This window comes from Homalodisca vitripennis, chromosome 1 (assembly GCF_021130785.1).
Source record: "Homalodisca vitripennis isolate AUS2020 chromosome 1, UT_GWSS_2.1, whole genome shotgun sequence".
Taxonomy (NCBI): Eukaryota; Metazoa; Arthropoda; class Insecta; order Hemiptera; family Cicadellidae; genus Homalodisca; species Homalodisca vitripennis.
Window position 1 is genome coordinate 95,593,266 of NC_060207.1, and position 25,187 is coordinate 95,618,452.

General features: G+C 33.3%; 1 protein-coding gene across 3 annotated transcripts in view; it reads left to right on the forward strand.

The window, feature by feature from the left end:
- Positions 1 to 18,573, forward strand: part of LOC124367176 — a 30,956-nt gene extending 12,383 nt beyond the window's left edge. For 2 of the 3 annotated variants that reach the window (XM_046823843.1, XM_046823829.1), the window contains 4 exons: positions 7,451 to 7,584; positions 13,483 to 13,630; positions 13,949 to 14,067; positions 17,340 to 18,573. The gene's annotated coding sequence lies outside the window, so the exon portion shown is untranslated. Of the gene's footprint in view, positions 1 to 7,429; positions 7,585 to 13,482; positions 13,631 to 13,948; positions 14,068 to 17,339 lie in introns of all 3 variants that reach the window. The other variant, XM_046823836.1, reaches the window with a different exon arrangement.
- Positions 18,574 to 25,187: the final 6,614 nt, after the last annotated feature.

Consider the following 25,187-nt stretch of genomic DNA (forward strand, 5'->3'; position numbering starts at 1 on the left):
AATCAGCGGACAAAATTAACTACTAAAAACCATCAGAAACACACAAACACTCACAGACAAACGGAAGTAAGGCTGCTTCATCAAAATTCCCAATTTGCAACCAACAAATTAGATCAAATCCAACTCATGTGCGAGGATCTGAAAGCAGATCTTCTTGTAATAACGGAAAACGGTTTCAACAAGGATAACATCGCACTGTGCAAAATTCCAAATTATAAATTGGTTTCCGCGTATTGCCGATCCCACTCCAGAGGAGGAGGAGTTGCCATTTTTCTGAAACAAAATTTTGCATCTGCCCCCTTTCCGATCCAGGATTCAATCGAAAAAGATTTTGAAGCAGTCGGGATCAAACTACAAACAAAAACATCAAAATTCTTCGTGATCGGAATTTACAGGTCTCCCAGTGGAAACGAAGACACCTTCTTTTCAAAATTCGAAAAATTACTGACACGTCTGACTAACCAACGTCAGCATTTTGTCATTATGGGGGATTTCAACATCAACGCGTTGGACAACACTCACCATGCAACAATTCGTTTGGTCGATTTACTTAGGTCATTTCAGCTTGATTTGCCAGTCAAATCTCCAACGAGAGTGACGGCTGCAACCAAAACTGTAATCGACTACATAATCACCAATCACCCAAGTGTCGCAGTGTCAGTGGTGAATACAGCTATATCTGACCACTACGGCCAAGAGGCCGTCATTAGTGGGATACAACTCACAAGGGAGCCCAAAATTAAACAAACAATAAGAGACATAAGGCCAAAAAACATCGCTCACCTTAACGCTTCCCTTTCTAAAGAAAGATGGAATTTTTTAAATTCATCTCAACCCGTTGAGCAACAGTTTAAATTGTTTACCGACACTTTTAATTTCCACGTTAACACCTGCTGCCCTACAAAAACAATTAATGTCTGTGACAAAAATTCAAAAAACAATTGGATCACACCAGGCATTTTAGTTTCTAGAGAGAAACTGAAATTTATGTCCGAAATTTATAAAAACACTTCTAATGAACAGTTCAAAATATTTTTCAGGAATTATAAAAAAGTATATAAGAAAGTGATCCAAGCTGCGAAAGCACTCGATGTCTCCAAATCAATTCTCTATTCAAAAAACGTTTCTAAAACAACTTGGGGCATCATAAACAATAAAACAAATGCATACAAACAAATCAAAATTAAAGTTGGGGATAGGCTTGTGGAGGATGAGACTGAGATTGCCAGTCGGTTTAACGAGTTCTTCGCATCCGTTGCTGACGGGCAAGGTCCTCGGCCATCTGACCCTAAAGTACGCCCCTCGCGAAGGCAAAGCCCAGCAGCATCAATGGTGTTGGCGCCTGTTGTTGAGGATGAGCTTCACCTAATTATCCAGCAGCTCCCAGCCAAAAAGTCAAACGACCTTAATCTGATGTCCCCATGGCTCATTAAAAAATGCTGCAAGCATTTAGTGAGACCCTTAACTGAATTAGTAAATTATTCATTCCAAACAGGAGTGTTCCCCTCTCTCCTCAAAATTGCAAAAGTGGTTCCAATTTTAAAAAAAGACGATCCAGCCTCTATAAATAACTACCGGCCTGTCTCAATTTTGCCAGTATTCAGCAAAATTTTTGAAAAGCTTTTTCTTATAAGAATGCTTCACTTTTTGGACAAATACAATCAGCTCTCAAATGAACAGTTTGGGTTCAGAAAGGGTAAATCGACAACCGACGCAGTCGTTGGTCTTGTCGATATGATTGTAGAGGGGATTGAATGTCGGAACCACACGATGAGTGTGTTCCTGGATCTGTCCAAAGCATTCGACTGCGTTGACCACAATACACTGCTCGACAAACTTGGGTCCCACGGCATTCGAGGCGTGCCTTTTAAATGGCTTAGCTCATTTCTAAGCCACAGATCCCAAGTTGTCCAGATATCAAATAAATCATCCAAACCAATAGACCTTACATATGGAGTCCCCCAGGGGTCTATCCTCAGTCCTGTGCTTTTCCTGCTTTATGTCAACGACATAGAATCATCGCTTCTGCATGGAAGAACAGTGCAGTTTGCAGATGATACGACTCTTTTTTTCAATGCAAGATCAAGCGAAGTTTTGGAACAACAGGCTTTTGTTGATATCAACAACTGTGTCCATACTTCAACAGCCTCAACCTCACAATAAACTCTTCAAAAACCAACGTTTTAAATTTTTCTTTGCGCACTGCGGGCAACCAGTGCGGACCTGCCATCTTGATGGCTGACTCCACACTGGATGAAGTCTACTCTTCAAAATTCCTTGGAATGTACCTTGATCGAGGACTGACATGGAATGTGCACATTGATCATGTTTGCGCCAAAATCTGCTCAGGCATCTTTGTTCTGAGGTCTTTAGCAAAATACTGCCCGAGTCAGGTACTGATTACGGCGTATTATGGCTTGATATACCCCCACCTGGCCTATGGAGTGATCCTTTGGGGAGCTTGCGCTAACACTCAGTTCCAAAGAGTTTTCAGACTCCAAAAAAAAGCAATTCGAATCATCGCTAAAATCAAATTCAGAGAGTCGTGCAGGCAAGTTTTCAAGAAATTGCAGCTGTTGACTCTGCCATGTCTCTACATATTGGAAACAACTATGTTTTGTGTGGATAAATGTACCTTAACCAGAGGACAAGACATACACATGTATGAGACACGTGGCAGAGCAAACTACCGAACTGGTACACACAGAACGGTGGTTTATGAACGCCTGCCTTCACAAGCGGGTGTTCAAATCCTCAACAGACTGCCCAATCCAATCAAAGATGCTCCAACGCCAAAGGCGTTTAAGACTCGCCTAAAACGCTTCTTGGTGTCTCAAGCGTTTTATAATGCAGGTGAGTTTTTGGCTCTCAACTGGGAGGCCGCCCAATTTGAAGAATGACACCGCTGTTCGAAGTGGGTTGCATTGGCGATGAATGAAAGAGGTGTGACTTTAAACATTGTATGTGTATTATAGTATGAATGACTGAAATTTTAGGATATTATTATTAATTGACGTTTGCCATACGATGTATTATTGTCTCAGCAATAAAACAGATTTAATTTGATTTTGATTTGAAATATATAATTACCGGTATATGTAGTTTTTTTTTAATATTAGTAGCATTAAATTTTATTGAAACATTTGTTATAGTTTTAGTGTATATAACAATTCAATATGTTATTTGAGAATTCATAATTAATGTATAATACATTGTTAATATATAATCTACACTATACAAGGAACCACCAGAGAGTGCAGTTGGCGGCGACCAATAGAATGGACTGGCCTGCACGACGTTGCCACACAACTGCCGCTGCCGCCCGGCACGGCTGGCGCATTGTGGCTGATAAACCGCTGCGCTGTCACAACTAACACTGATACTGAACATTTAAAACTTATCAGTATAATTGAAAAACAATATTTAAAATGCATTGACAGTTTGCTATATTATATTTAAATTACTTTTATAGTTTATTAATGTTATTACAAACTAACTATCGATTAAAACAAACAAATCGTCCCGTCAGTTAGTCAGAGTAAAGTACTTGCTTATTTCCATACGATACAACAATCTTTTCAGTGATTTTAAACGATTACTAAACACACACAAAATTAATATACATGTTGCTTATATTGGACACTGCATGACGTGTTGCTTGATTAAAAATAATTAAAAAAATATAACAATATAATCAATTTTAAAATTATCAAACAATTATATTTTTAAATTATGAAATAATCAAATTTTCCACTAAATAACTTTTAGGGCCTACTATTTTAAAATGAAATACTTTAAAAAGCATGATTGACTTAATAATATTCTTACCTTTGCACTTGTATATTATTTATTCGCTCTCAGGCGGCAATATCGTAGCCAAAACCTCGGAGTCTTCTTCATTTTCACTTTCTGCCTCACTGCTACTCGTGTCAGAATTGTCTGCTAAGTTTATAATTATTTGCTCTACAACACTTGTGCGGATACATTCCTTTTCAAAATCAGCTTGCTGCAACGCTTCTGAGTGCTGAACTCTTGATTGCCAGTCTTCTTTAGTCACTTTGTCCAGAGCATCATGAACAAGTTTCTCAACGTCGGTTATTTTTAATGTCTTATTATTACGTGCTACCACTCCCTTCACTTGAGCCCATACCATTTCAATGGGATTGTACTGGCAGTGATAAGGAGGGAGCCTGACAACTGTATGTCCCATTTCATTGGCTAATACGTCGAGTTCATAAGTTTTTTGTTGGGTTTTATATGGGAGAACCCTCATTCTAAGTTCTGGTTTCGTTTCTTTCATATAGTATTGTATGTTTTTTCGAGACAGCCAATTTTGAATCTCTTCCTTTCTCCACGATGAATTTGGAATTTTCTCGGCGAGTACTGAGTGGTATGGAGCATTGTCCATAACGATGATCGAGCCTTCTTCCAAAATGCTTAGCAATTTTTTAAACCATTTTCTAAACGATTCAGCGTTCATTTCATCATGATAGTCCGAACTGGATGAAATGACACTATCGGATGATAGTACCGATGGTGTCGTAGACCGAAAAACCCACTTACATTCTTGCAAAAACCCATCTTTTGCCGAACCGACATGACAAATTATTAATCTTCTACCTTTGCAGAGAGGAACCTTTAGTCCACCAGACTCAGTCGTATCTTGCCATATGTATTTTCGAGTATGGTTTTCATTAACCCATGTTTCGTCGAGGTAATATATGGGCCTACAATCACCAGATTCTCTAAGCTCTTGCATAGTTCTCAAAAATTTTAAACGAGCCGCTACAATATCATTTCGTTCCAATAAAAACTTTCTACCATCATTGGTTTTCTTATACCTGAAACCAACATGCCTTAATAATCTATTTGTTGAAGTTACCGATTCGTTGTAATCAAGTTTTTGTTTGAGATCCTGCGTGATTCTTTTTGATGTGGGAAATTCCCCTCTGTCGTAGTACGAAAGGACAGTTCATCTCAAAACATTTTTTCAAAGTCATCAAAGCCTGTTATTTTTGATTTTTGACTTCTTTGTTTTCCTGGCGTTGAAAACTTAATTTCTGATCATGAAGGTCCATCTTCTTCGGACAGCTTAGCTTCTTTACTTATTTTGTTAACGGTTCTTTCACTTACACCGCAGGCCTCAGCACACAGTTTACCACTTTGCTTAAAGTTTAGAGTTTCTCGGAAATTTGTCAACGACAGTTTTTTGAAAAAGTTGTAAACGTTGTAAATAATACGTCGTTCTCCATTACGTAGGGTTTTTCCACTACCGCTCTTACTTCTGGATGGCTGTGCACTTGAACAAACATCATCACACTCCATTTTGTCCAAATAAGGTATCACAATAACAAGTACATTACAATTTAATGACACTACACAGAAAATAATCGGTACACTTATAATAGCTACCAATAAACAACACTTAAAAACACGAAAACGTTCATCAACAGTAAAATTCAGCACAAAATAATATACGCGTACTGGAATTGAAAAGAATGCAGTATTTTCAACCGCCACTGATTAAGCGACAATAGGCACTGACTGACGGTCAGAGACCGGAAGGAGGAAGGGGCTGTTTCTTGGAAACAGTATGACTCATCCGTCTGGTATTACCACCACTGTTGGCTGGTGCGGCTTTTGTTTACAGGTATTTCACCCGTTTCCTCCACATTTTCACTTGTCTGACATCATCTATTATGTACTGTGTTCAAATTTCATTGGATGTTATAGAAAACCGTTACTTTAGAATTTTATAAGAAAGTGCATTCATATTATAAAAATACTTGTGCTATATGATTTTTCAACTATGGCCAATTTAAATATTTAAATCACCCACGTGTGAAAACAATTTTACATAGCACAGATTCAAGACTATTAATAGCCAGGTAGGAAAAATGCTTTCAAATGGTTATAAATTTATGAGAACCGAAGTGCGTAACAAAACTGTTGTGGCAACAATTCCCATCGTTATGTACTGAATAAGTATATTTATGGAAAAGAACATATATTTCAGATGGGTATTTATTTACAATACCGTGACCATGAAAAATGGACTTTTTTTCATGGGTTGGGCATTTATAGCCAAGTGTTATTATCACAGGTGCATATAAACTGGGGGGAAAGTATATCATTGTATTATATTGATGCCTTTCGGGCATTATTGCATTAAAGATGGAAAATAACCGACAAAATTTTGTCGAACAACACTTGGAGGGTTAAGGATCAGGGGCATCACGTGATCTGGGATTCGACTTTTGCAAGCTCGAGTTAATTTTTTTTCTAAAAGAGCAAGCAGTGTGCAGCACTGCGCAGCGGGCAGGCATCGTTGACAGGATTAACGTCATCATTTCAGTAAAATTGCCAGAGGTACTGTCAAAAACAGAGTTTTCAGAGGATTTCAAAAAATCGTAACTCCTTTGATTTTCGTTGCCGACGAATTTTTTCTTCACTATTGTTTTCAGGAAAAATTGTAGTTTTCAGGAAAAAAAATGAACATACCTTTCCATGGTCACAATTTTGTAAATTGATACCTTCAGATGTATTAGATAACTTTCTTACCAAATTGAAAATCCATTTAACATAACATGATTATACTATACAAACATGTAATGCCTTATTATATATCAGTGATAATGGCATTATCTAACTGTTAAATATGGGAAATTAACGTTTTTGCGGTATTTTTATGTTTTCTTTTTAATTTATATTTCGGCTAAAGATTTTCATCCTACGATCTTCGTATATGAGTAATATAATATAATAATTTATTTCAATCCATTTAACTCAACATGGAAATAAGCTACAAAGATGTACTTTTTTTTAAATGACTGTAAAATTACATTTTGTAATACGTAGTTAATTAATTTATGACAGCTCTAACATTTCTTTCGTGCGTAACGGTTAAGTATTTTAAGAACGCTGGACTCGCGCGGCTTGTGGTTACAGCGGGGAACAAGTTTGGCAACGTCGCTCAGTTCTCGTTGGCCGCTCCAAGGTCACGGGCAAAATAGGCTCCTCCCTCAACTGCACTCTCTTGTGGTTTTTTGTATAGATGTTTGTGACAATCTTTTATGACCATAGAGGCTAGATGACATTTTTAATAATGGATTTATGTTTGTGTGAAGCATACTCTCATGTACATACATGTCTAAAAATTTAACACATCTAATTGGTTTTATTGTACAAATATTTTGATTCTTATTTAAAACGGCCTATAGTTTTCTTTTAATGATATGTCTATTTTTTGAGACTGTAGATTTTTATTTTAGTTAACTATTTTGTTATTATTGGTTCTTACTTCAAATATATAAGTATGGAAGACAAAGAAAACATAACTTGAAATTTTGTTAAGTAATCAATTACAAGCTTTACTATTTGGCATTTGTAATAAACATAACTGCCAGTGTATCACATCAAATTTTTGTAGGCAAAACTGTTTTTGTTGCAGGTTCTTACAGAAGACTGTACTAGCCTAATAAAACTACCAAAAGATGACTGGTGTTGTCTTTATAATACTATACTATGTTGAACATTCAGTTGTGGATAGAGTGTGCAAAGTGAGCAGTAAAGACCAAAAAGGAGGTTAGCATTGACATAGTTATTTAACATATTTGTATATAAATAGTATTATTTGTGTTATTAATTTATAAATTTTACATTTTGTTTTCCTAGTGAGAATATTGTTGTATACATAAATTTATATTTGCAATATATACAGAATAACAATTTTGAGAATTCAGGACTTATTGGTATACCTGGCAATTTGGAACTACCATATACTACTCCTCGTTATTTTTCTAATTGTACTCCTGGTTTATAGGATTTTTAACCATGTCCATTAGCTATCTAATCTCACTCTGAATATTTTCAACTCAGGTGTATCAGTAGATAATTTAATGTCCTTTTTATAAAATTACACTCAAGTAATATCTTTTTATATTCTCTAGAACAATTAAAAAGTAGATTCAATCTAAGAATCTAGAAATAAAAATTAAAAGAAATAAAGATATTACATTAATTTTCAACATTTTGTAGAATAAACTTGGTTGTTTGCTATATGCTTTGTATTAGGAACACATATTCCGTTTTTAAACACATTTTTTGCAGTGCAGTGTGCTCAAATAGTTTGTACTCTCACGGAATAAGAACGATTATTTTCTATACAAGATCAGTGAATAAATACAATAAACGCCCACTAGTCCAAAATGCTTGGAGATAACAAGGTTTTATGAAAATAGCAGATTACTGATTGTTGCACAAAACTTGCACTAAATAAGTTTCAAATACTTTAAAAAAATGGAAGCCACTCATAGTCAACAACAATTTATTTTCAACTCTTCTGTAAATTAATTTTAAAGAAGAGTTGACTACTCGTGGAAATAGTAGTTGCAAAACTAATCTTTCAAAAAACTGAATAAATTCCACAACAACCTTTTAAACTTAGATAAAAATATTCACAAAGTACTAACACAATCCAAAGACAGATTTTGACTGCATTGTAACATTCAAACAGGGTAGCTACCTGACCGGGAAAACCGGGAATAAGCCAGGAATTTAACGGACCAGAAAAAAACAGGGAATAAGCTGGGAATGTTTCTGAGAACCGGGAAAATTTAAAAAATAATTTTTCCGTCTCCAAGAACTTATAAAATCAAGACATAATTTGACAGCTTCTTGAATCAAGAACTGATTAATCATGAAACAATGTATTTTACGCGACATGGCTTGTGAAATTGTGAATGAAGATCGACATATGTTCGTGACCTACATCTGACGCCAGTTGATCTAAGGTTACCTCCTCCACTAGTGTATTTTTTTTTATTTACATTCTGTTGTACATTATCATAGAGATAAGAACAAGGGTCATGGAAGTCTAGTATGGAAAATTTTGTCAAGTTAATATAAAACAGTTAGACTTTCATTGTTATTAGTCCATTCATAAAATTCTTTCAGTTGGTAAAACGGATGCTCCAGTAACCAGTCTTACAAACTGCTGTTTTTCAGTCTTTCTAAGGTGTTCTGGGAGGGCGTTCCATAACTTTGCTCCTGCGTCGGTAGGTTTCTTAGTGAGTCTGTGTACTGGGAGTTGGTAGTTGGTAAAAAGTAAAGTAAATATGTCTTATTTTATCAGGCGAAGTTAGTGCTAAGAAGCCCTCTCTAACACTTAACCTGGGGACCAACGGCTTAAAGGTGACTTCCAAACCACCACCAACGGCCAGGCAGGCGGGCTGCGTGCAAGGACAGGATAGCTCTGCGGTCACCCATCCAAGCAGCAGCCACGCTCGACGTTGCTTGATCCGGTCATCTTGCGATAACCAATGTACCTGCTACACTACACCATTAGGCAGTTGGTGGCATGCCTAGTATTGTAATTGTGATTATATGCGTGGCTAGTGTCAAGTGTTCCCCATAAGTACAACCCAAACTGCTAATAGCGGCCGAGGCCTCGGTTGGTCTATGAACGATTGCTCCTCACACACGTTCCGATTGTCATCAAATTACATAGGTTATGTTTTGATATCACGATCACACCCAAATCTCAACTGAACTGCGTTTACACCAACAAAACGGTGCAAGTTTTGTGTCCAACTAAACATCGCTAGTCTAAACGGGCACAAGAGCTCTCGCGAGCGCTGCCGCAACCAGTGTCGGACAGTTGGTTCTGGAGAATAGTGTCGGCTATTAAAATTTCAATTATAAACATTGCCGAGACATCACTGTCATGTGAAAACAGACTTCGTCTTGACTCCCGGAACCGCCAGCGATACAACTGTATTTGTTACAGTTCTCATGAGTAAAATTGCTTATGTTGTTCACATTATGCTACAGTAGATGTGCAAATTCTCTCGCAACTTTTCTTGTCAGTGTAAACGCAACTTAATGTTGTTGGCAGTCTGCAAACGGCAGATGGCCAGCCGATCGAATCAGCCACGCTCATCAGTTTTTGTTGTCAGAGCAGCATTAGTTGGACGACGGCTTGAAAACCCGTCAGTTCTCTGGTCAACTATTTACCGGAACGACTTCGAACGTTCAGACGATTCGAACTGTTTAAACCAAATAGTCCAACGTGCATGAGGATCTTTATTTCTTGTTTTTTCGTTAGTCCTTGACTGTAGATTAATTGACCAAGTCTGCACTGTCTATTCGTGGACAAAAATGATCGGCAACTTTAAATTAGCGATTGATGAAACATGTTTTTGTAGTTCTTTGTGTATAAAACTATTTAGAAATATATAGCAACAGAATAACGTAATCTATAAATAATATTATAATTGAAGTTAGTTTTTTATGTGTCTATATTTTTCAATGCTAGCGTGTCTGCTGGTTCTCGATAGTAAACAGACGATCGCTAATTCATATTTTATCTGTACGTTGTACTTTAAATAAATATATTCTCTATAAATAAACATCCATACGTTTTTACGTAAATGTAATATATTCTGGAAGTTCAATTTATAACCTACTATTTCTATTACTTACAAAGGAAAAATGACTTGGAATTTTAAATCATTGTCTCGTACCAAAAGTTTGTCTACCGTTAGACCTCTGATCCGCAATACTGGGCTGCAGTCCACCCTACAGTAGCGCTGTGTTGGTATTTATTTGTTATATTTGTATTTCCGAATTGGATACATGTATTTTCTGAACATCACAGGAAGGAAAGTTATTAGGTATACACAATGTTATGTCGACACATCGAAAGACATAGAGATAAAAACTAAGGAGCTTAAAATAGGTGATAGCGATAAATCGTCACAGAATTTCTTGCATATTACTAGCGACAAAATGCTAGAGCACCGCAGCTTTGTGGCATTTCTTGCAAATACTGCTTGTGACGATACAACGTCATCATTGCACTTAGCGTAAAGGTTAAATACAGTACTACAGTTGTCTATTTGGTTTGAAAATAGACTAGATAATAGAAATTTTTTCGAGCGGGAAAAAACGGGGTATTTGAAAAGAGGTTTTGAGTGGCCACCCTGCTGTTGTAAAAATGATTCTACTATATTATGTTATAAATGATAATAAATGATACACTTGTTTTAATATCCAATTTTATCAAAAAGGACAATAATAATGAAAAGTGTTCCAAATTCCCGCTTTATTGTTTAATAAAAAAAAATGTTTGAAAATTTACTCCTTTTACTAAGATACATGATACCAAAATCAAGAAATAAATCTAGTATATTATAGTAAAAACGGTATAACGACTTGGATTATAGGTATGAATATTCCAGAATATTATCAATCAGAAATCCAAGACAATATAAAATATATTTTAATTAGTAAGCTATCAGTGAATATTCAGTAAAATTTGTTACTAAATTTTTAACTATTAAATATTATCTGGTTTGTCTAAAATAAAAATCACAGTTCTAAATAAAAATAATGGATTTATATAAAATGGCAAATTAAATAACTCAATGCATCAGAATTTCATCACTCTCTATTTTCCACAAAAGAATTGACAAACCATTTAGTAATATTAAAATAGTCCTTTGGCAAGAAATACAAATTTCAGTCAAATATATCAAACTAAAAATTAGACCTCTCTTCTGAAATAAAATAATAAAGTTTTCAAATAAAAATCAAATACCACTTGGAAATAACTAAATTAAAAATGTTCACTTCTCTAAGTTCAATCAAAATTCGAAAATAAAAAATGAAACTTCTCTTTCCACTAGTTGTACCTTAATTTTCAAGTCTGCAATTCAGATAGAACTCTCTCAAACAATAATTAAAGTTCAATTAATTTCCAATAAAAAAATTAACAATAAAACAGTTCAAATTAAATATTAATAAATTACGAAATTTACAAAATCCAATGAAAGTTATTAACAAAGTTCACTTTTAATTCACTTTTCTTGCAAGTTTGAACCAAATGTAACTTGTTTGATTCTATTGTGCTTTGTTGTTCATCAAGAATCAGTTATGCAGATTGCTCTGAAGTTTCTATACATTTAATTATTTCCTATAAAACAGACAACAAAATTAATTTTATATCAGATCTGGAAAACTATTTCAATATAACGTACAATAAATTTGGTGCTTTCCTCAAAATCCCTCGCAGAAAAAAATTTAGAAACACGGCGCGCACTGTCATCAACTTAATCACGATAAATTACCAAAAAGGACCGAAAATTATAAGCTGGCAGTTTTTATAGTTCCCCTTCCTTCCCTTTCTGATGGACATTTTGAATGGAAAATTCTTATTGTATTGTCCAGCTAATTAAAAATATCCATTCTTTGCAGTTTGTGTAATTTAATATATGACTATATAAAGCAAAAGTTGACGGCTATTGACAATTTGGGGAAAGAATGGTTATATATAAATTTTTTATTTGTAACATTCTAGAAACCAATTTTACTATCTCACATTGTTTTGGCAAACTTGAAGAATTTGTTTAAAACATTTTAAATTTGTACGTTCAACCTCATAAAATGAATATACTGTATAACAAGGCAAGTGATACATACATAAACTTCAGAATTGTATTAGGACAGCAATACCAATTACTTGATTCATTGAGTATAAAAATATTTTTTTATGTATTTCTAAAAGAAGAATGCAAAACATAAAATAGTGCACTGCTACTTTAGAAACTGCAAGATCTGGGGTTTGGGAAGATTGGGGTAGAGAGAGATAAATATATGACACAGATTCCTGGTACTCGGAGTGCAGGTGGAATGGACCAGCAGGCTGCTTATCGCAGAAAATAAAACAACAATGTTTGCAATAAAGATGCTAACCCAGCCTTTAGATATTGTCCAGTATTAAATAAAATACAATTACTTTTTTTTATCATTTATTATACAAATGCTAAAAAAAGCTAAACAAAATGTTTAACAAACGATTCCACTAGTTTTTGGTGTATTTTCATTAATGAGTGTCGGCAGCTTTATACCGTTGAGGTTGTGTCAGCAACAGTCTACTGTAGCTTGCAGTAGAACTTTTTGTGGTTTTTAACAAAAATACAATATAAATCATAGTTCTAACAGTAACGACAAAGACTATATAGATTTTATCAGTCAGTTTCTCATGTTTTCTCTTCCACCCCATCCTTCTACTACAAGTTCTGAAAATAATTAGGCTATTCCATTTCTTTATCCAGGAAGCAAACTTTTTGAAATCTAATAAAATAGTCATCTAACAATGGATATACTGATATCTCTGCTGCAGTGAATACATGACATCTTATGTGTTCACTTCTCTGCTAGGACCATTAAATATATTCCATTTAAAAGCATTTTGTACATTAACTGTTTTCCATCATTACAAATCTATGATTAAAATTTGACACCATTCATTATTGCCCTTATATTAAAGAGACTATGTTTGTCTTTTCAAACAGCGTACAAAATAAGTTCACATTCTGTTTTTTTTTTCTAATTGTATTGGAAACAAAATGTTTTAACTTAAAATTTAAGCAAGTTTTAAAGTTTTTTCCCTCATATACAACATTTGTTATTTCCTAACAGGTGCATACAGCTCAATTATCTCAGTTAAGTGCTGTTGCCATGCAGTTTCCATCACAATTCATGACATTTTGGCTGAGGTGGAGAGACATATTTAGGCCTGTCTATCTCATGGTGCCTTGTCTAAAGCCATGCATTGCAGTTGCTCAGAGTGAGTAGTTTTTCTTATCAGTTGTATTTGAAACAAATAACAGAAGTGAGCAATCATCTATTATGTATATTGTATGCTCATCCTGAATAATAGATTCAAATGCATACATTGGAATTTGTAACAATACATCCTAAATTAATTTGAAAACAAACCGTCCAATAATACAAATTTTTATATTAAAAATATTGTGTGTTTGTTTTTTAAATTAACTATGAATTCAAATAAGAAAAGAACTTCTAGAATGTATATATTATAAATATATGATATTTCAAACTTGTATGAAAACATGTATTTTATTGATGGTTTTGATTGATTTAGCCTTCACCGAGAATCAAGCAAGGAAGATCCTTAGAGAAGGTTGATCTCAAGTAGAACGCTGATTCACTGCTGTTCAGAATGAAAAATCAATTCTGCTGATATTAACTGCAAGCCATCAAGTAAGCTATTTCTCGGTCTGCCATAAGAATATTTGAGTTAGATTATTTGATAAGGGTTTAGGACTGAGATTAAGACAATTGATGAGGATCGTAAAGACTTACCTAGTGGGGTACTAGTGAGTTACACTTAATAAATCACATTAAATACTGATATTTCTCTATTATTGGGTGCTTTTATCCTTTTTTGCTAGTTTTAAATATTTATTATTGAAGCACTGGACAATGCATAGAAACTAATAAAAAGTGGATGGTCATAATTCATGTACATCTTTAACAAATGTTTATTCTTATCACCAGTTTTTTTTCCTTTGAGCCTGGTTACAGAATTACTTAAAACACTGTTACTGTGAAAGAAAATATATATATCCTACCAAATTATAATCCATTGACCTACCAATTGCCTTAATTTGTGGAATAATCCTTATTTATTTACTTAGTGCAGATTTTATTTCAGGACTTAATTTGGTTTCTAAACTGTAGTTGTGAACCATTTTGTGTTCAGTTCGCAAGGATGTAACAAGGGGTTGCCTATAATGCTTCTGTTATATTGTCTGCAAATCTACAGGTGGGTAGCAAGTGGCATTGTATATGTTGGGGAATTCTGTCTAATCATATCAGCATGTTTGAGCTGCCAGGCCAATTGTGCCTGGTATTGCCTTGAGTGTTGCTAGATACCATTGCCAGGAAGCCAATGCCACTATGAAATTGAGGGAATGGGTTTGCTGATAAAGCTGGGTGTACTTGTAATGTTTTGTACTAGGCTAATGTGACAGTGAATTCTTGGCAATTCTAGTATATAAAGGCTAGTTGTATACAACAGTTTTTTAGGAATATTTTAAATATTAAATATTGAATAGAAGAGTGTCTGTGCCAGTTGTGTTGTACTAATTCGTAATTCAGATGATAAATTTAAAATAATTGATTTCACAATAAATGTGGTGCTGAAAATAAGTACATATCAAATACATTTCTAAAAGCTTTTTAACTTTTCTTATAAAGTTGTCCCAGTTTTGAATATTTAAACAGTAAAAAATAAAGGGGACACGGACTTTTTTTAATATGCAATCAAATATTTAAAAAAATTATAAAGTGTTTCAAATAAACCACTTTCCTAATTAATAAAAATAAGGAGGTTCAAGTTTTATGAAGTTGATCAATATTTTTATGATGTTTAAATCTAATAGCCACAATTACAGTTGGCTTTAATAGTATGATTATCATTTTAGAAAAATTTTACTGTCCAGTGTTTATTTTGGAAACATTACATAACTTAATGGAATTGTAAACATTGGTTTGTACACACTTATTCGTTGTTTTACCTCTTTTTTACATACAAAAATGTTTTTTGTTTTCAACCAAAATTAGTTTAGTTTCTTAAGCTTATAATATATCAGACAAAAATGTTCTCTTTTCATTCTTTTACTGTATAAAAATGAGCAATTTGGTGATTTGCACCATCTTTGGTGCCGATGTCTCCAAAATAAGACATAATTTGGTAGCAAATTTGTTATGATGGCCTTTCAAACCTCAGACAATGATAAACTGTTTCCGTATGTACAGCTCATTAAAAAAATTAAAAGTTCATACATAAAAAAGTTCATACAGTCTTTTAAAATTCTATTGTTTAACCATTTATTGTATGCGCTTAGTTTTGAAATGCATAAAACTGAGAAAGAAAAGATTTTTCTTTTGAAAACCAATTAATTGTGTTGTATCCTAAATTTATTTTTTAGAAGCATAATCTATCATTATAAAAGTTATAATAGTTTAATCTTTAAGACATATTATAACCTAAAATATATTTTGTGTTATTTATGCATACTTTATAAAACATTTACTGAACCACTATATGCATCATAAAACATCCTGCACACCCACTCAGGTGATTTTGATTGCTACATTTACAGTTTAATGCCCTTTGCTAATTATTTCATCACATGAGTAAATTTTAAACTGAACTTAAATATTGACTCATTATCTTTGGCAATAATAATGTCATTGTATGAAACTAGTATTATTAATCCTTTCATCATACATTGGGACAGAGTTCACATTGACTTGCTAATGGTCCCCTGGCACTCACGTGCGTTCTGATATTATTTACCATTATGTTTAAAAGCTACTGGGAATTTTTAGAACTTTTTGTTTCATTTAGAGTTTATTAAATAAAAGAAGGTTAAAAAATGTGTTATCACTGTGATATGATTTGCTTACTTTATTAAGTTGACTTATGAGTGAAATAAACTGAACCGTTCTGAAATGGTATATTAAACAGTTAGTAAAATATGTCAGGAATCTATCCTAACTACGTTTTGAAAAATGTTCCTTAGTATTCCAAAAAAATTACTTTCGGGATGAGATTTATAGAGCTTTTGTGATTTTTAATGAAGGCTAACTACAGGAAAGGTAAGCTTCGCTGGCTTTAGCTTCCTTCTCATACTCGAGCATTAATTTAGCAATGTTAGCTACCTGGTTGACTTTCTTGAAGAGTTCCTCTGCTCAGTAAGCATATTTATTGATACAGAAGTGTTTAAAGAATAAATGAAAACTAGGCCTACTGTACTGTGCAGAACTATATAAAGTTGTCATCAATAATAAAATTCCACCTCGTTTATTGAAAGTTAGAAAATTAATTTTTAACCTGAAGATGAGTATGAAATACTGTGTGTTTGGTATCAATGCACTCAGAAATAAATTAGAGAATAACAATGACCAATAAAAAAAATATGTAACATTTTTTCAGTAACAGATCCCCTTAACAGATCCCCAATAATTGAAACTGACAAATATTTATAAACACCAAGAGCTAAGATGGAAAGCTGAACAAAATTATTTTTGGAAAACTGATTCTATATGACATAATTTTTAGACTGGGGATTTCGTGTACAACCGTGCAGACATTCTTTTCAATAATTCTCAATTTGAAAGATTACGGAAAATCTTTTTAATTTTTTACCACTATCTGTTCAGTGAAAATGTTAAGAGTGATCATATGGATGAAGCCTTTAATAAAATCCTTCTCAAAAATCAACTTAGACAAATCAAATGACATAAAAGATGGTGTGTAATCTACTTTAATATTGTTAATATGTTCTAGTTGTCAAAGTAACTTATAGTCTAACTTATATAATACATAATTTTGGCAGGAAAAGCCATAGAATAAAAAAAGGAACAAAATTAAATTTTTCATCTATTATAAACGTTTTAACCTCATAACAAAATCAGTAATTAGTATTTTTATTCAAATTTACTATTGCCTTCTTTTGTTTCAGAAATGTCATATGATATACCAGAGCGGTTGAATGAAGAATTGATCCGTGCGTGCTTGCAAAGTGGAAATGTAAAGAAATTTATTGTTATAAAAAAAAGGAATATGGAGTGGGTAGTCCCTCCTGGAAACAATTACGATGGCTACCTGAGACATATAGTATTGAAGTATCAAGGAGATTTTCGAGATACTCATAGTTCATCGTGATTGTTAAGGAACTTTCAACAGCTTTCAAAGATGCTTTTAACCTGTTTTCTCATTCAGAACATACATTATATTACACTTTTTTTGCCAGAAATGTATAAAATTTCACCAATAGTTGACTTTATGCCTAAACCCTATGTTTCACGTGCTCCACATGTAATTATTATTGTAGCTTTAAAGACTAGTGAATATTTGATGGCCAATCGTTGCAAATTGTTAGATTTTGATCATTGCCAAGTGTATGTTAGTGCATGATCTTTCATGCAGTTTCAGTGGCTGAATTACAATGTTTTCTTCATAATTAGTCTAACATTGTTTGGGACTTGACAGTTGAAGACCTTAAATATCATTTAAATAGTAATACTCTACATCAGGGCAACCTTTGGACCACTAACATGATGTTCAAGTATAACTCTTCAGGGAAGGTGACATGTTTCAAACTATTGGACTTCAAGAAGTTGAGATACTCTTCTCCTGTAAATGATTTGATTTTCTTCTTGTGGACAAGTGCTACACCCATGATGTGCGTGAAAGCAAACTAGATCTTTACCACTTTTACTGCAAAACTCTAAATGAGAAGCTAGAAGAGTATGGATGCTCTGAGAGACTTTCTTACACCCAACTGTTTGAAGATGTGAAGCTTTTAAATCCCATGGTTTTAATGGCGTGTGCAGAAGTATTGTGGTCTAAAAACACTGACGAAAATAAAATGTTGTGAAATTCAGCTTCCTAGGATTCTGAAGCAGTTGGAACAAGTTGATGTTTTGGATTACATTGAATTTTGTTTATCTCAAAACATAAACTTCTAACAAAATATAGTAACTAGTACGTGAATATTTTAAAGAATTATTTCCTCTCTTTGTTTCATATTATCTTGTTTTGTATTATCTAAGATTTCCATGTGATTAAATAAATAAATTACTGCCTTAGTTTTATTAATAGAAAAATTTTTTTGTATGCTAATTTCTTAACAACCAACAAACCAACAAATGTATGTATTTTAGTAACTTAATAAATGTTTTCTTTTAAGTGGCTCTGCTGTTTTTATGACATTGTAGCATACCACCATCAGTAACAATACCAGTGTGTGACTTTAGTTATTCAAAGAATACAGCATAGTCATCAGTTAATTACCAACTTGGTAAGTTCACATGTAATCCTATTTATAGCCTGCAAAGTTTGTTGCCCAAGAAAATGATACAGGGTCTGTTCAATAAGTATCGGGACTGCTTCAAAAAAATAACAATTTATTGTAAGTATCATTACAATTACTTAATAATTTTCAAAATACATTCCTTCTGCATCAATACACTTAGTTTGGCATGTCTGCCTCTTGTCAAAAGTCCGCTGGAATGTGGTTTTCGGAATACTGTTGAGAACCTTTGTTGTCACTTCTTTTGAACCGCCTCAATGGAGTCGAACCAATGTCTTTTGAGCTCCCTTTTCATTCGTAGACACGCAAAAAAGTCTGCTGCACCCACGATTCATTGCCAGTAATAACATTGTCAAGAAAATCTTCATCTTCCTGGACGCAGTCCAAATTTTCTTGTGAACTTTTCACGAGTAAACAGTTTTTGATCCTCGCTCAAAACATTTGTACCAATTTCACGCACACTTTTCTCATCACGATTCTCTGTTACAATGGTATTGAAGGTTGTGACTAAAAGGCTAGTCTCCTCACTAATAAGGGCGATGGTAAAACACCTGTCAAGAGCCCAAAACTGTTTTCACTTTGGCCACCTGAGCATGGGTTCGAGTGGTTATCAGGTGTCCGATGCGGTAATTGCCTTCAACAAGTTCCCGGTCTTCCCTAAACATTGTGTGCCACTTAAACACTTATGTGGCTTAAGGCATGATCCCCTGTCTGTTAAATGAGTTCAAGTGCCTCGGACGCGGAATTCCCGAGTTTAAAGCTAAACTTCACAGTGCAGCGTTGCTCGACGGTTCGCTCTATGCTGGTGTTATGACACCATACTAAATCACACACCACAAAAACCCACCTCTTGTCTCTTGCATGCCCGCAGGCAACTGAATTAAAGTGTGCCTAAGGGGTGAGCAACCCCTCTACCGAGGCTGACTGGTCGGACCCCCCCTCCACTGATACTTATTGAACAGTCCCTATACTGTCTTGTCATAAAAGACGAGTGGGCTATCTGTAACCTGATTTTTGTTTTAATGTTGGAATCACGAAACATATTTTCTATGCTAACGTATTATGACTTTTCTGCATGTATTTATATCACCATGTTGTACATTGTAGGAGAAGTCATCTACATATTTTTCAAATTGCGTTACAGCACGTTACTCTAGCTGTGTCATCATTCAGGCAATTGTGTTTTGTAATTTTATTTTTTATTCTCATTTTTCAACCAATCAACATCAGATGTATTCTTAGAAAGAATATAGTAAAAAAAACTGAATAATGTTTTTTAAGTTATTCTTATTAGTTTTTTAAACTAATGGTAAACAAACAAAAAATTAAAACACTAAACAAAGTTAAATTTTATCCCAGTAAAATTACTGTTAAATAATTTTTTATTGTATACAATTTTATTGTGAATAATAGGACAAAAAATTATATGTTAAGCTTTATTACTTTAATACTATACTTATGAAACATTTACTTTTCCCTATTTTCACATTTGTCTTCAGTACACCCTTCAGAAAAAAGTAGTCACGTCAAAAGTATGCATCAGAACATTGTAAAACTTTTTATTTTTTTTAAAGAGTTAAGTACAACTGAATCTCCATAAGTGTAATTTTATAGCCCAAATACTAGAGTGGTCTGAAAAGTTTCTGACCTCAATATGAAGATGGTAGCACTCATAAATAAAAGCTACTGAATTTCGTTGTTCATCTGCTGACAGTTACTTACCAAAGTTTCATCTATTTTGGACACACAGTTTTTATTTAACAGTATTTTGAGTGAGTTTTTTGTGAAAATGGACAAAAACGAGTATTGTGCTATCACTTAAATATTTGTTTGTAGAAGATAATACTCAAACCAAAGACAAATTGCATTCTGTATAAGGGAACTCTGCACCATCATTTACCACAGTGATATTTTGGGCTGCTGAATTTAAATGTGATCGTTAAAACTTGGGAGACGATGAACGTTGGGGACGTCCAAAAATTGCAACAACCGACAAAAACTTTACCAATGTATTTGGTGCAGTGTAGGCGAAATACATCAGAGTTTTGGCACCGATCAGTATAGATGAAACTTGGATACACTATTATACGCTGGAAACTAAAATACAATCCAAACAGTTGACTCCAAGAGGGGGAACCGGCCCCAAAGGAAGCAAACACTTTTTTTGGGATAGCCATGTAGTTATCTAATTGATTATCTTCAAAAAGGCAAAACCATTACAGGAGCATACTATGCATCATTACTTGACTAGCTGAAGGCAGAACTTAAAAGTCTGCTGAAAATAAATCCTGTTTCATGAAGACAATGCACCTCACACCTCAGCGGTTGCCATTGTGAAAATCCAAGAATTGCTGTTTGAACTGCTTGACCATCCACCTTACTCACTAGATCTAGCCCAAGTGACTTCCTTTTGTTCCCTCATCTAAAAATTACACTTGGCGGTCAAAGATTTTCGTCACATGAAGAAGCAATTACCTTTATGAACAATATCAGAGTAAAACACAGTACTATTTGGACAGGTTACAGAGATGGGAGCATGGCTGGAAGAAGTGTGTAGAGTTGGAAGGAGACAATGTTAAAAAAAAAATGTTTTATGTCTTTTTAAGGTCAGAAACTTCCAAACCACTCTTGTATAATCAATGGCAACAATGCAAGTTTTACATGGAGTTGGGGGACTCAGGGATTCTGATCTTAGCTTTGTATGTACACTGCTTCTAACACAAAATTCATGTTATTGAAGTAATTAGACCATTGGATAACTCAGACAGCTCAACTTGAACACAACGTAACCTTAAAATCTGAACTCGTAGAAGTCGGATTACAGAACTACCCTGTCCAACCATTAATAAAGTGGCATATGTGCAGTACATTAGACTGCTATTGAAAAGCACTGCCACAAATTCAATCTGTTAGCACACTTTTATTCTACGTAACTTAAGGAGTAAATGTAATCTTATTGTGATAAAATTTATATGGCTGCAAAGAGAAGAATAAAATGTCTTCGTTAATTTTTAGGTTTTTAAGATTTTTATTATTATACTATTTGAAGGGAATTTGAGTTTCCTCTTTGGGTCACATGACAGATAGTGGTTATAACAGCTGTCTTTTACTTTATAACATTTATTCCATATTTGTTTTCTTATGCTATGCAAGTAAAATTATTTCATGATAATCCTGGAATATGCAATTGCCTTTTTTAGACTAGTAAACATATTTTTTTGAATTGTATCAAATTATACTTTAAAATTTTCAAATTTCTTAACTTTTGCACTTAACCCTTTGCGTTTGGATGGTCACTAAAGCTGACCACACCGTGACCTTTCAGATAGTTTGGATTATTTACCGTGACAGCAATGCTGATAGCTCGGATGGCCATGTTTATGTATGTATATACACACACACACACACACACATATATATATATATATATATATATAATTTATTTATTTAGACCAAACAACTTTTTATCCTTTTTAAAATAGATTACATTACATTTGTTAAATTGATGATCTTGTTGAAAACATTTGAACCCTTTGAGTGCCAAGTATTTATTGAGTGGGTGTACTAAAAAGTGCCCGGTATTTTTCTGGTGGGTGCACCTAAATGTGCCAGCCCTTTTGAAGGCATTTTGCAAGGTTTCAGTAAAAAAATCACAGTTTGATTATTTAACAAGCTATCAATATACTTTCTTTGTAATTTTTCTTTGAAAACTGCTTAATTAACATGAAATAACAAAGTTACCATAAAATTAAATTTGGGAATATCAAAGATGGACTTACGTCAAAAGTTCCAGCATTTATTTAAATTTCATTTTTCAACCTGTCATTACCAAAAAAATCATATCCTTTTCTTTGTCTATATCATTGTATATTCAATTGGATATTCTAGTGTATTCAATTGTCTATAAATCTTGAAAAATGTATATCATTATCTTCAATAACAACATGTAAGAAACTAAATGTTCTATACTGATTTTTGTTAAAGTCAATTGATTGGAAGTGTACTTTGACAATTTATTTTAAAAAGAACAGTTCTTCATGAGCAATTTAATATAATATTAGTTTAAAAATATAAAGTTTTTTATTTTTAGTGATTTTTTTCCAAAATGTCCAATAAAATTGGACGTTAGCACTTTTTGGCCAACTGTTGACATTCAGTAAAATCGGATGTTGGCACTTCAGACAACTTTTTACGTCCGCTAAAATCAGACATTGGCATTTAAAGGGCTAATATTAATTTTTTGTAAAAATTGACAGCTCCTTCCATTTTTCAACTGGACGTTATCAGTGCTGTCAACTCTTGAGTCCTTTCATACCTTTCTTCATACATGGAAATAAGAAAATATCACTTTGAAACTAGTTCAGATGAGTAAGGTACATGAGGCAGTGCTACCATTTGTTGCCAACAACTGGCTAACAGAAAACCTGGTCTTGTTTAAATTTGACAATGAAGAAAAATTTGTAGACTAGGAAAGTGTTTCTACAATAGGTTTTAATATTTGAATAACATATTTATGTTGATGCTGAAGTATGTTTATGTTTATCCAACAACTGTAGTAACTAATAACTTTGTTTAATAAAACATCAGGAAATTTGTAAATTTTAGGCAATATCATGATTTTTGTTAATACATATACCATTTAGAATACAGTTGCATAACTTAAAATGTTGATCTGACTTTAAAAACGTTCTAACTTAATATAACGTTAGTTTTGTTTTGAAAAAGAACCATTTCTTTTGCAGTAAGTCCAAGTATTGATTTGAACAGTATTTCTTGTTTTAAATTAGTCATAGATGTACCTAAAGAGAATAAAGACTAGGTAAATTAATTGTTGTTTCATCCATTCCAATTCCAAACCTATCCTTAGTTATGATTATTGAAACTTTCTAATTTGAATTGAGCTCTTGCTTTATTTAACAAGAATAGATTACGATTTGACAACAAGTCAACACCAAGTATTTCCTTAATTGACTTCCAAAAGGGAATCTTCAAGTAGATACTTTGTATTCAAACTTGAGAAATTAATGCAAAGTCAATTTTAAGTAGACTAGAGACGATGACAGGAAATGTCTCTGGTCCCACTACTCTTTATATACAGTGTTTTTAACTTACATTTTTTTTACTTGTTTTTTGTATAATTTAAAAATTAAAATTTTCCTGTAAGCTTCAGTTTCCTCGTGTGTAAGAATTAATGCACCATTAAATATATACATCTGTTTAAGCTTCAAATAACATAAAATATAATTTTAAAGAGCCATCATAAGTGATTTGTATTTAGTGTTAAATATTTCTCTAAGTATACTGTGCCTATAAGCATTATCAGAACATATTCAGGCAATCCCCTGAGCCTAGAAAATTAAATATAATAAAATTATAAAACATGTGTGCGCGCTAGTGTGTGTATGTGTTTTAGCCATGGCGTTATGGCATGATTCATATCAACTTCAAAACAGATCTGGTGTACAACATTCGTGCCTTAATTTGCTGCACTAGTTTGGTGATTGATGGCAAACATGTCACAATAGTTAAGTGGTTGCCAAGCTCTTTTGAACTGTGGTCTCCTTCTGATACCATACAACCAAATTAAATTTTGACAATGTTTATTAATAAAATAAAGTTTTAACACATTGATTGCAGCAAGTGCCTTACACTGCGGTAGTCCCTTGTCACTAATCAAAATCTCTCAGTATAGAGCCGCAGTAAAGGTGTTAATAAAATAATATATTATGAAGTTGAAAAGAGAAAGATATGAACTTAAAAAAGGTAAAAGAATAGAGAATTACATTACCTTGTAAACATTTATTATTACAGAAATAATTAATTAAGAATGAAACCATTTAAAAATCTAATAATTTGTTGGCTGCTACTTATTAAATCTTTGTAAAATTTTTGGAAAACAACAAATTTTGATTTTGAGGTTATTCTACCAAAGATTTGTTGAGCAATTGCATAAAAACCGCAATGACAAAGAACAAATTATCAAATTTTATTAATCATCAAAGTATTCTTGCACTATAATGTAACCTTCCAATGGCTCAGAGTATGGGGTGGTTTCAATACAGATAATTATGATCTGAAGGTTGTATATAAATATGAGTATTTTTATTTTATGTAGAAAGTAAATAAAATGTATTCTTAAATATCATTAATTTAGGCCACAGTTTTTATTTGCAATTTATATAACTATGCTCATGTATAGTAAATACTGGATTGTTCAGAGAAAATAATTTAAGTCTTTCCAGATAATATGAAATTTAGTACTTTATTGATAATAATTGGACTATACATAGTTTAAGAAGGGAAATCCTTATAGTTCTTTTTTCATTGATACAAAAATTAATATCACTGATGTGGTTACATATCATTGTGCCCTAATTGTTTTACTTGTCCTAGTCATTGTTTTTATTTGGAATAATAGCCTGGGACAGAGCATACAAAACACTTTTGTAGCCACTGCAGATAGTTCAGAACGCAATATTAAAGGCCGGTTACAAA